The sequence below is a fragment of the Heterocephalus glaber genome, unplaced genomic scaffold (assembly GCF_053883595.1).
Source record: "Heterocephalus glaber isolate CG9 unplaced genomic scaffold, H.glaber_assembly_v1.0 deba00001531, whole genome shotgun sequence".
Classification (NCBI taxonomy): domain Eukaryota; kingdom Metazoa; phylum Chordata; class Mammalia; order Rodentia; family Bathyergidae; genus Heterocephalus; species Heterocephalus glaber.
Genome location: NW_028258329.1, coordinates 2977480 through 2990578, shown reverse-complemented (window position 1 = coordinate 2990578; position 13099 = coordinate 2977480).

Below are 13099 nucleotides of genomic sequence, written 5' to 3'. Positions count from 1 at the left end.
ATTACTTCCATCAAAAGTTAGAATCCAATCTTCCCGTAAAATATAGGCTGAATTTAAGGAATATCTCCTATCAAATGGCATGTGATGGAAGTGATGCTATGTGACTTCTGCTCCTGAGTCATAACAGGCATGGTCTCTGCCTAGCTCTCGAGTGTCCCTGTTTCTGGGTGAAAATAGCCACCATCCTGAAATCAAACAGCTCTGGGGAGAGGAAAGGATGATTTCTTCATCAGCACCCACTTTCTCCACCTGGTTCTTATATCTCCAAAGTAATCATTGCTGCTATCATGATAACTGTCTTAGTCACTTGCTCATTACTGAAACACAATACCTGACAGTCATAATTTAAAGGAGCAGAGGTTGATTTTGCTTCACGCTTCAGGAGTTTGAGTCCGAGGTTGGCAGGTTCAAATGCAGAAACCCCATGGTGGAAGGGCCTGCCAAGGATGAGAGCTGCCCACGTCACGGTGGTAGAGAGAGAAGGGAGGAGCCTCGGAGGTGGATGTACCATTCCAGGTCACACCTCCAGTGGCCCACCATTCTGACCAGGCCCCACCTCTTAATAACACATTCAGCTGTGAATGTATCAGTGGCTTAATCCACTGATGACTACAGCACCCACTTGAGATCCAAACACCTCCAAAAGAGATCCTCCAAAAGCCCCACCTCTGAGTGCATGAGAGGTTTGGGTTTCATTCTTGATCTAAACCAGAACAGTAACTGTGATCAATTTATGTTTATATCCTAACAGGATGGATCCAGCGGAATCCTGGGGGGAGGGGTTGCACTTCCCAGATGCTTTATGTTTGCTTCTGTTAGACATCTGTGGTGGACATAGTGATGTCCTCCTTCATATCTCTGTAAGAATAAAGGGGCTATTGCTCCTGAGAGCAGTAATGCCACCAGCGGCCAACTCTCTACCACCAGCCTCCTTCTGACATTTCCCACCAGACAAGGTCATAACATCCTCCCAGAGCATTTGGAGGCCAGTCATGCTGGAGTTCTGAGGGCTCCACCAGTTGCCCTACTCAGGCAAATTTTAAGGACCCTCTGACATTTAGAACTCCCTTCAAGGTTGGCTGAGTCTTGCCCTCTCCCTCTGCCCAGTCCTGCAAACTTCCCCTCAGTTCTGGTATAGATTTTAAGAGCATTCTTTGTCCTGCTTTGTTTGTGTCTCAGAGCCTGCTTCCCATGGCAATACCCTTGTAGTATTATTACCAGCTAGGAAACAATTGTCTCTCAGCTTGGCTCTCCCAAGCTATTGGAGAGTATAGACTCCGAAACAGATACACGAGTCACCACTGTTTGACACCGAGTCCAAAGGAGAGACTTTCTTTAACTGCCCAGAACCTGGAACCAGGCAGACATGTTTGTTGAAACCATGGGAAGTTGAATGTTTTTCTACCCTTTTGTTTACTGGTTGGAAGGTAGGTGTTGCATACAGGGTAGGTTAACTCTGGATCTAGGTCTAATTTCTGCCCACAAGTACCGCATCAGGCCATAAGTGAAGACACTGATAATCGGGCCTGCTCATGTTCACAAGTCCAGGTTGTAAGCTCCTCTTAACCTTGAGGATCTTGGTCTTGAGGTCTTGAGGATTTACCTTATATTTGTAAGGTCAGCTACTCTTTTGAAAGTATGTTTTGTACAATATCCAGAATTTCTAAATGTTCTCCTCTGAGGAGGCATTAAATGGTCCAGTCTATTTGAGTGCTGGGAACGACACATTTCATTATAAATGACAGCAGCATTTGTTTGAGCACTGGTTTCTTATGAGTTTGCTTTGTGAGAATCATCTTTCAGAGGTCTGTCCTTGTATGAACTGGTACAGTGATGTTTCCAAACCTGAGAAGCCACAATCTCAGGCCCTGTAACTGTGGGAAGTTTTCCAAGTGCGGACCCCCTTATTGACAATGGCTGAGCAGTTAATACGTCCAACTCAAAAAGATCAGTTGAGCTGAACACACAGTCTACTAAAGAAATCAGGCCTTTGGGTTCATTTAATTAAGAAAGTCCCATTAAATTACATTATCTCTATCATTTTTTATAAACCCCTGTAACTCCAGGCTCAGGGCCTGAAAACTACAAAGACTCAATATCAGTATTTTAATGGGTACATTCAGAGGTGATTTGCCTCATCCTGTGCTTTCTTCCAAAGAGCAAAAAAGAAATAGAGTTTATTGTAATAAACTTAAATAAGTTAGATACAACTATTCCACCTTACAGAAGAGTCAGGCATTAGGTTCTACCAAATGCCTAATTACTGGATTATTAGACAAGGAACTTCAGTCTTGACCAACAGGAAAACGTGAATGAAGACCTGTTTCTATTTGAGCCATGGGGCAACACAAAACTCCTTAGCCTGGTCAAAAATTTTCCAGTTCATTCACCACAAATAATGAACTTCCAGCTTATAATAATAAATGACTTTTCAAGTAGTACCCGGTACATTTTTCTTCAGCTTTAAAAGGACATGGGGAGACTATCTTATTAATGACTTTATTGCACAATGCATGTCTTTCTCGACTAGCTGAAAATCCTCTTTACACTAAAGAACTTTTTTGTTCTAAAAATTGTGTTGCACTAAGAAATTATATTAGAATGTATGCTAATGCTTAGTTCAAAATGAGACAGGCTCAAGTAAAAAGCTCATACTTTAAAAATTAAACTTCCTCCTTCTTTGAAGGAGGGACAGGGTATTTTTTCCACCTACCCTTCAATGAAGATTAACAGGTGAACGGACACATCACTTCAAGCTAGAAGAATCTGTAGAGGTCATCAAAAGGAACGTCCTAATTAATATGAGAGTTGACATTTACAATAGATGGGAAAGAACGGGGTTGGGAGAATGGTGGCATGCACTGTTTAAAACCAGCAGCATCCATCTTCATCTTTCTCTGCCCTGAGCTCACCATTACCATCAAGAATTCTCTCTTTCCTTCCAATCAAGACAAAACTGATCTGACCCATGCTGCATTTTCTCAGTTTTCACTAGATGAAAAAGTGCTTCATGTTAATCCTTAATAAGATGATAATGCCTTTCTCTGATACCACTTTCCTGCAGAATGCCACAAGTGAATCAGTGGCTTTATTTCTAATTTGGATAGAAGTCTCTGGGGCCATTGTGCAGGCTACTGAATAGGACCAAAGCAGATGGCTTCATGTGATGCCCTTTTCAGTGCTCCTAAAGTCAGAAGTCTATAGTCTACCTGTGCAGTTAGACCCGAGGTAGACCATAGATGTGAAACCTTGTGACTGATATCCTGCTAAGATTTTCTTTCATGTCTTCTTTCAGTTTTTTAAATTCTCCTGTCTTGTGATGGAGATCCAATATCACTAATGAGCATACAGTCAATTTGCATGAAACGCAAACTGCCTAAATTAAAGAGTAGATCCTGGCAATTTTGGTAATGTTAAGAATAATGACAGTTATTTAAAAATTATAAAATTACCCTGAATATATTGAATTGACTTACTTTTTACTGTAGTATTCTAGGGAACAGGTTGGATCAAGGCATTTTGTTTTCTAGACTTTTCCAAACTTTAGGAAGAAGAGATGTGAACACCAGGAACTTGAGAACAGACTGTGGTAGAGAATAATGATGACAGATACTGAATTCAAAAGTGAAGTCTGAACTCTAAAACAATATTACAAACCTATCTTCTCTCCTGTTTTGATAAGCATGGCTATTAAGCATCATTTATCTTTCTTTTTGTGCTTTTAGGGACTGAACCCATGGTTTGCACATGCTAAGCAAGCTCTATACCACTGAGCTACATCTCCAGCTAAAAGCAGTTATTTGAATTTTCTTTTTACACTTATTACATACTCTCATCATAGTAACATTAGTAAAAAGAAAAGAAATCTTATGAGCAGTTGTTAAATATAGGGCCCTTTACCTGATGTTCATGAAGGTAAAAGATAGAATAGTCCAGCCTTCATGCTCAAGCAAGTAACAGCAAATTTGGGAGAGAAGAAAATGCTATACAATACATCTAATATAAGGGAGAAAGATGTCCAGTACTACAGAGAGATGCTAACAATGTGACACAAGATTTCAAACCAGAAAGACATAGGAGAGCCTCAGGGGATGACTCTCCTGAAATAATATTTTCTTTTCTACCGACACACATTGCAGCCAGTTGGCCTCAGGTACACCTTTTTCTGGCCCAAATCCTTTCATTGTGAGATTCTGGCTCCCCAGTCCTTATAGATCTCCTCACATGTGGTATTGTACCTTGTCCCTGGGGGAAGACAGGTTACCTGGTTTCCCAAGCCTAAGTTTGGTGCTTACTCTGAAAGGCAGTTCACACAGAGGTGACATCTGCGATGTATCTGGAAGCATGATGGTGGATAAGGTAGATGGGAGATCCTCCCCAGTGTAGCTGGGAAATGTGCCAGGTACATAATTTAAAGACAACAGGTATGACAGGTATGCAAACCATTGTTGTGTTCAAACTAGGAAACTTCTGGAGCCAAATAACTTAGTTTTATAGAATTGTCTTCACAATCAAAAACTTTTTATAATGAATAATGTTATATGTCTCTAGGAGAAGCTCTAAAGAAATTTGTCCCCATGCCTCATTTAATTGACCAAACAAGGATACTTGAAGAATGAGTGTTTTCAGTAACTTTTTATATAAAATCTATACAATTTAGGAAATTGATGTAAGCCACAAGGCAAAGAGGGGTACAACTATCACCTATAAAATGTGAGATGGTAAAAGATGAGAAAATTACCTGAAGTTTCCCTCTTGGGCTCTCTATAAATCCACTCATTTGCAAAGTATGTTGCCATGGTAACAGGAGAGGCTATGGAATTATGAGACTGGTGAAGATAGTGTAATTTCAGGATCATTAAATTCATTACCAGTGCTGTTTTCTCTCAGCCAAAACTGTAGAGGGGTATATTTGATTCCCAAGAGAAATTCATGATATCATAAGGTCAATAAATTCTGTGAATACCATTCTTTTCTCTATTATCACAGAGTTTGAGGACCCAGAATTACTGTGGGGAATCACAGAGAATGAAATAGATCTTAGAAGTAGTGTGAGTGATAGCACCATGTTGTGAAACTGTAGATTAAAGTGAGGGTGGGAATTTAAGACATGTTGAAGGGAAATACGACATTACAATATGTTGAGCAGGGTGATGAGTTGAATGAAACTGAGCCAAACACCAGAAAAATATAATCAGGCATGCTGCACAATACAGAGTGAATGAAAAGAGAATGAAGACGACTCTTTCGGAGGCCACAGTAATAGCTCACACTGAGAAAATAGAGCATGTATTACAGTGACTTCCTTAGTCTAAAGCAAAGCCATGATCTCAAAGAGGATCCCATGTATTAAATCAGGAAGCCAGCAGGAGACAATTTGGCATCACTACTAAGTAAGTTATTTGAACTTTCGATGAGAAAATCATGTAATTCCATTATTCAGCTTGCATTGAAATTTGAAATGAAGACCGAAGTATTTCTAGCTTTCCACAATCGATTCTAATTTTGCAAAGCTTTGAGGAGATGAGAATTCAATGAGGGAGACTAATCCTGGAAGCAATCTACAGAATTTAAGGCTGATTTCTGAATGTTTGTAGACTGAGAGTGTATCCCAGCAGTGCCTAGCAAGCTGCATGGAATATCCAAGGAAGTCTTAGAGGCAAAGCAAGAAATAAGGCTTTGGAAACTGGAATGGTACCCTTGGTACACGCAAGGATAATCGCAGGTCTTCAGCTCCTTATGACACAGACATCCTTCCCTGCCCACCCGTACACCTGTATGCAGCAGGCCTCTGATCTGTAGACTCTTGTTCTTGCTGAGTGCCATTTTCTTTGAGCTGGAGAGACCAGTGGATATGGGTGGGTCATGAAGACCTGTGTTTGCATCACCATTATTACCCACTTTCTTTTGTGATTGCTTAGCTTTTCTCACTAGAGAAAATGCTTAGGCAATGGTAAGTCTGACCTTATTCAGACAAGCCTAAAACACAATTTATTCAACTATGCCCTCTTCACTGAAATCATTTCAGAACTCTCAGATCACAAATTTAGGCACCTGTGCGTCTTTGGGTCTTAAGAAGGCTTTGAATCATATGAGCAATGATATTTCTATCTAACCCAAACTACTAGGATGCTCTGGACTAGATTTGTGTTCTCAGCTCTTTCACGGTGTCCAGGACTCGAGAGGGCTGTATTAGGTACTTGTTTACATCTTTCTGTCTTCAGCTTACTTTTCTTATTCTTTTCCTTTTTTCCATTATTTTTCTGACTTCTTTTTTCTTGATTCAAGTTTTTGAAATAAACTACTGATACAGTGTAATGACAACAGGAAAAGTTGGCTCCTCTACTTATTGAGCTATCTTTTAATTTTGATGGGAATCAAAACCCCTTGTGCTTTAAGTAAGTAAATATGAGCCTTTCTAACCTAATTATTTATTTTCTAACTTGGGAAATCATTTTTACATAGAATCATCATTTGCAAGTTAAATAGCCTATATTCCTTTGTTAGCTTTGAGAAATGACCTCAATATGTTAGTATTTCTGTGATGAAATGTGCATCTTTCAAAAGTGTGCTATGAACTGCAGCCCCAAAACGTCAATTTTCAACTGTCTGTTGGCATTCCAGCCAGTCTGCACCAGCCCCTGCCCTTTCCATCTGTTTTCCAAGTGAATGCACCCCACAAGTTCAATTTGTGCATGGAGGCTTCCTCCTCAAGTCTCCTGCTGTCCAGCACATTTGTCTAGTGAGTTCTAATGCCAAGATAACCATAGAACTATGCTCTGATTCCAGCCCCCAAACAACCTGGCAGACAATGATTTCTTCCATAATGTCTCATTTTCAAAATGAGGAAAGCCCCATTGCCATGATGGCATTTTTTATTTCTGGACAACAGAATATGGAAATTAAGGCTTTTGTGAATAGAAAAGCAAACTGTAGGGACCAGAGGATGAACCCACCTCCATTTCAGGGAGAGACAGATCCTTCACCAACTTCCAGGTCACTTCCAGACTCAGATATTTCTTTCTTTCTTTTTAAAATACATATCAATTGTACATATTAATGATATTTAGCATGCTGTTTCCATACATGCATAGAGCAACCAACAGTCACATCCAACTACCTGCCCTTCAGACACATCCCCACTCTGGTACCCTTCCCAGGTCCAAATAGTAACTGTCTTACTTTTGGATCAACTTTTTTAAATTTCAGTGTCCACATATGAGAAATTGTGTCTATATACATCATATTTTAGTCATCCGTGTACCTGTTGATGGGCCCATCAGCTGATTTCAGATCTTAGCTATTGTGCATACAGCCAAAGTAAAGGTGGCCATGCAGGTATCTTTTCTGTATGCTGACTTCATTTTCTTTGGATAGACAGTCAGGTTTGGGATAGTTGCATTGGATTATGTCTTGATCACTTTCTTGTTGCTGGGACACAATACTCCAAACCCACACCTGCTGAAGGAGGAGAGGCTTAGTTTGGCTCATATTATCAGTCTGGAGTCCACTGGTTCCAAGACAGGAAGTACACAGTGGAAGGGTCTGGGAGAGGAAAGCTGTGCACATCATTGCCACCAGGAAGCAAGAGAAAAGGAGAAGCTCGAGAGGGAGAGATATGCTCCGGGTCCTACCCCCATATCTCTCATCTTCCAACCAGTCCAAGCCCAACAGCACATTCAGCTCTGAACTCCTCATTAATCCATTGATGTTTATAGCAGCCCATGATCCAACCATCTTCCAACAGCCCCTCCCCCAAACATGTGAGGTGTCGCGGGACAGTCTAGATCCAAACCGTAACAGATTATAAGACATTCCTTTATATAGATCTTTGGCAAAAGGCATTTCAGGATCATTTTTTCTTCAGATACCCAGGAAACTAATTTCAAAAGAACCACAACTGCTTACTTTTAATATAGTTAAAAAGAATCCACATGCAAAGGAGAGAATGTGACATAATAAAAAGCCATAGACTTGAATGCGGGTGAATTTTGTCTTCTTCCCCTTTACAGCAGAGTCAGAGCTGAAAATTTTACTTTCCCCTTATAATAACTAGGGCTAATGAGATATTTATACACCTGCCTTAAAATTAAAGAACATGATGTATATAAAAAGAATCATAAAATGTTTGGCTTCATATTTCATGATTCTTATGTTTATACTTGTCATTCCAAATAAGGAGTGCAAGAAAAGAATTTTTGGTTTCCATCAAAATAAGGACAACTTAGCTCAGTAAGTTGAGAGCCTACTTTTTCTGCTAACATAATATTGTGCTTAAGTCTAGAGAGGTATTTCTAACCTGATTTGGCCAAATGCACTTCTATGAGAAGAGAAAATAAGGACCTATGTTATCTATGAAGGAGTTTAAATCCAATCAATAATTGGTGCTCACAAAGAACATAGTAGCAGATTTAATTGTAATTATAAAAGGTGAACATGAGCTTTAATGGTGAACATAAATGCAAGCAAGTTCGTCCGGAAGCATCCCAACATTCTTGAACATTTATTACCTATACTGATCATTTTTTATGGTTAATTTGATGTTAAACTGGCTAGTCCACTGCTGTGGTTTTAATCATGAATAACTCCAAAGATCTGTGTGTTAAAGACTTGCTTCCCACATTTGTGCTATTGGGAGGAAGTGGACCCTAGTAGGGTGCATTCCAGAAGCTGATTGCGGGACTCTGGCCTCTTTTTTCCCTTTGCTTTCTGGACATGAGGTGAGTGCTTTTTCTCTGCCTCATAATCCTTCCATGATGTGCTGCCTCACCCCAAGACTGAAACAACACAGCCAAATGACCCTGGTCTAAAAGATCCTAAACTGTGAGCCAAAATAAAAGTTTTCTCTTTATAAGATGAATACTGCAGGTATTTTGTCGTAATAATGGATTAACATAACCACACCATCCAGATATTTTTCAAACATCATCTGGATATTGGGGTAGAGTATTTTTAATAGATGAGATTAAGTTTAAAGACCTTAGACCTCGAGTGAAACAAAGTCCCTTGCCATAATGTTGATTGGCCTTATCCAGTTAATGAAAGCCTTAAGGAAAAACAGATTAGGATCCCAATTCATTGATTACTTGTGTTTGTGTTTTAGTCTGCATTTCATTGATATCTTTTCTGATATTTACAATTTCCCTCCTTGTACAAGCTCTGGATTTGGGTTGGTCCAACTACGGGATCCTGGTGTCTTCCTCTCTCTTTTCCTTCCCATCTATGAGCTGAGTGATTTTGTTCAACTATAATGTGCTGCCTCACCACAAGCCCAAAGCAATGGGTTGAACCAATCATTAACTTGAACCTCCAAAGCTGTTAGCCAAAATAAATAATTTCCCCTCATAAGCTGATTATCTCCAGTGTTTGTTCTAGTGATGCAAACCTGACTACTATGTTCAAGAACCATAAATCAAAACCACCGTGAGACATTACCTCACACCTGTTAAGATGATGATCCTCAAAATCTAGCCAAGGCAAACACAGTAGTGCATGCCTATAATCCCAAGTACTTTGGAGGTAGAGGCAGGATGATGCAATTTTGAGGCCAGCTTGGGCAACTTAGTGAGACCTTATTTCAAAAAATTAAAATAAAAATTGCCAGGGATATAGTTTAGTGGTAGAGCATGCTTAGCATGCATGAGACCCTGAGTTCAAATCCTCAGTACTGCAAACAGGAAAAAAATCAAAAGATGAAAAAATTAGCAAAACTTTAAGGAAAAGAGAGCATATAGTCAATGGGAATGCAAATTGGTAAAGCCATTGTGAAAAATAGTTTGGAGGGTCTTCAAAAGACAAAAATAGAACTACCATATGATCCAGAAATTTTCTTTTTCGTGTGTATTAAATAAAAATAAATAAATAATAAAAATGAAGTCACTGTCAATAATATCTTTAATCCCGTGAGCATTGCAGTACTATTTTGAATAACCAAGATTTGGAAATAACTTCAGTGTCCATCCACTGATAAATGATGTTTTAGTTCTAAAAAGTCTCCCCAAATCTCATGGGTTTAGAGGTAGGAATTTTAGAAGATGACTAGATCATGAGAGCTCTAACTTAGTCAGAGGATGAAGTTGATGGCATTATTGGGAGGTAATGGAAACTTCAGTGTTAAGGCTTTGTTGAAGGTCATGAGCATAACTTGATGACTATATCCTGTGTCTCTCTGGTTCCTAGCTGCCCGTGAGCTGAGCATCTGTGCTCTACCATGCTCTCCCACCGTGATGTTCTGCCTCACCTTAGGCCCACAGTAATGAAGTCAGCCAACCATGGACTAAAACCTCCGAGACTATGAGCCAAAATAAATCTTTCCTCATTTAAGTTGTTCATGTCAGGTACTTTGTTACTTATATTTTACTATATGGTAATGATATATATTTAAAAACAAATATATATTTGTGTGTCAATGCATTTATGTAAATTTACATGAATAGAATATTTCTACTTTTTGATGTAATGAGATTTTTCTGTGATATGCTACACTGTTCTATTTTATTGCTAATGTGCTTAAGAATTTAATTAAAACAAGATGAAGTAATTTAAAAGATATATAGAATTCCATGTGGACAAAATTGGCTACCAAACTTCTCAGAAATAAAGTGACATTTTTATGTTTATTGATGTATTCCTGGTATGTATTCCACTCTAGGAGGACTGAATGTTTTAGGTAAACATTATTTACATTTTCTATTTCAAGAAAGGTTATGTTGCTGCTTGATGTCATAACCACTAATTTAAATATTTATTTTGCTTGTTTATCATTTCTGATTCTCCTTATTCTCTGGGCAAAGATTTCCATAATCATAGCCTAAAGTGCTGATATGACTTCTCGTTGTGGGCTGAGACAAAGTAATAAATGTATTATCCCTCATGGTTATTCATCCACAGCTGACAATGCCTTTCTCAAAGAATGATGGTTTATCCCAGAAGAGATATATCCCACTTGTCTTTATGCTTTCCATCTGCGATAACTAGGATTCAAAATAGCAGATGGTGATACTTTATAAGACCAGTATATGACAAAGACCTTGCTCCTCAGAAATTTCATTTCATCACAGTCATATTTCTTTTAATAGCAACCAAAGCAAAACCAGAGGGGAACAGCTCCCACTAAAAGGTAGCTGCAGAATAAGATAAGACACTTAAGAGTATAAGAACATTTTATTCTCTCATTTAATTGGAAATAACTAGATAACATCTACTGAGGCATACCTTGGGTGAAAGCCACAGAATTGTAAGAAATATGGACATAGAGACAGGAGATAAATGACATTGCCAAGTGACCAGTACTTCTATCCCAAGTTGACCAGTACTTCTATCCCAAGTGATCAGTACAAAACCTATCCCACACATAACATCATGAGATTACCTGTTGCAGGGATACTGAAGTCATCTCAAGGATCTAGGGAGAGAGAACTGAAGAGGCCATAGGGCTTCAAGAAGTTTGGCACACAGTGGAGTAGAAGGCCATTCCATGAACAAAGAAGCCAGGGGTCCTGATATAACTTCATGAAGATAGAAGTCATGAGAAGCTAGAGCTGGCAGGAGCTGTTAGGCATCTGTGGAACATATCAAGAGAAGTGACGTCAACCTGGACCAGCAAGTCATACTTGTCTTCCAGGTGGGAACAGTATTATTTCATGTATAGCTCTTAGAATGATACTGAGATAAATGCCCCAAAGCTAGGCAGTTTCATCCATAAAGATATCATCATTTATTCAGGCTGGTCATCCCTGAACACAGGAAGTTGTTGCTGAAGAGTGGAAACTAGCTGGGGGGTGAGAAGGCCACGTTTTATCAGTATGTATCAGTTTAAGCCTCAAAGCACTTTTGGGGTGGCTGTGGTACTGATGCAGAAGAATTGGGGGAGCTGTAACTTCAACAGACTCCATCACTCCCCAAGGTCGCTGCAAAGTTGAGGTTGTTACTGACACTTTCTCTCATCTAAGCACCCTGGCATTATAGAAAAACAAGGAGTGTGTGGGGACAGACGTGTGTGTGTGTGTGTGTGTGTGTGTGTGTGTGTTGTCTGAATCTAGAGAAAATTTTATCCCTAAAAACCGTAACTTTGAGAGACAATAACCATAGTACCTGACCTGTCACTAAGGAAAACTGGACAATGGGAATCATCGCAGGAACTCAGCCTACTCTCTGAAGCCAGAGTCAGAAAATCCATCAAGATCCTGGTCTCCATAGAAACTGCAACAATTGCAGAAACTATTGTAGAGAACAGGACATTTCACCACAATGGCAAGGACTGTTAGCTGTTCCTTCTACAGGAATAATACCTCACTCTAAATATACCAGGATTCTCAAGCTTATCTTTGGTCATGGAAAACATTTCCAGTATAAATTAATTTTAATATTAAAAGGAATAAACCCACTCCCTGGGATAGGGAACAAAGGCTTTCTTTATTGGGTTAAGGGCATAAATCCTCACCCTTATAAATATATTTGATGATTTCTGGGGGCTTTGTGATGTGAGGGACTAAAGGTTAGTGCTTATAGATCAAAGCTCTGAGTCTCATTGCAGAGCCAGGCACATATTGAGTTGCTCTGGTGAAATGGCTGTTTCATGGCAGAATAAGACACCTAGAGATTCTGTCTCTCTTTCTTAGAAATTGAGATTGGCCTGGAACATGTATTCATTTATTTAACAAACATTTATTAACTGTGCTTTGCAAACCAGGCACTGTTTCAACTGCTATTCCAAATAATCCTACATATAGTGAATAATTAATACATGTAGTGAATAATACATGAAGTGCATGATAGAGGTGAATAAAACAAAGTTTCTTTTCTTATGAATCTTCCATGCTGCATAATGAAAGATGTTGAGAGAATAGTTGGGAGGCATTTGCAAGGGTCCATATGAAAAATGACAATAATTTGAATGAACTACATAGGAAAAAGAGATACTCTTTTGGAAAGATACTCTTTAAAAAGCATTGCTAGAATATTTCTATAGATTGCACCTATAGATCTAAGGTCAAGAGTGGGAAGGAGAATTTTTCCTGCACGTAAGATGATGGGAGACATAAGGAGAAAGATGAGGCCTCCTCCAGCCCACAATTTAAGAGAGCATCTATACAGATCT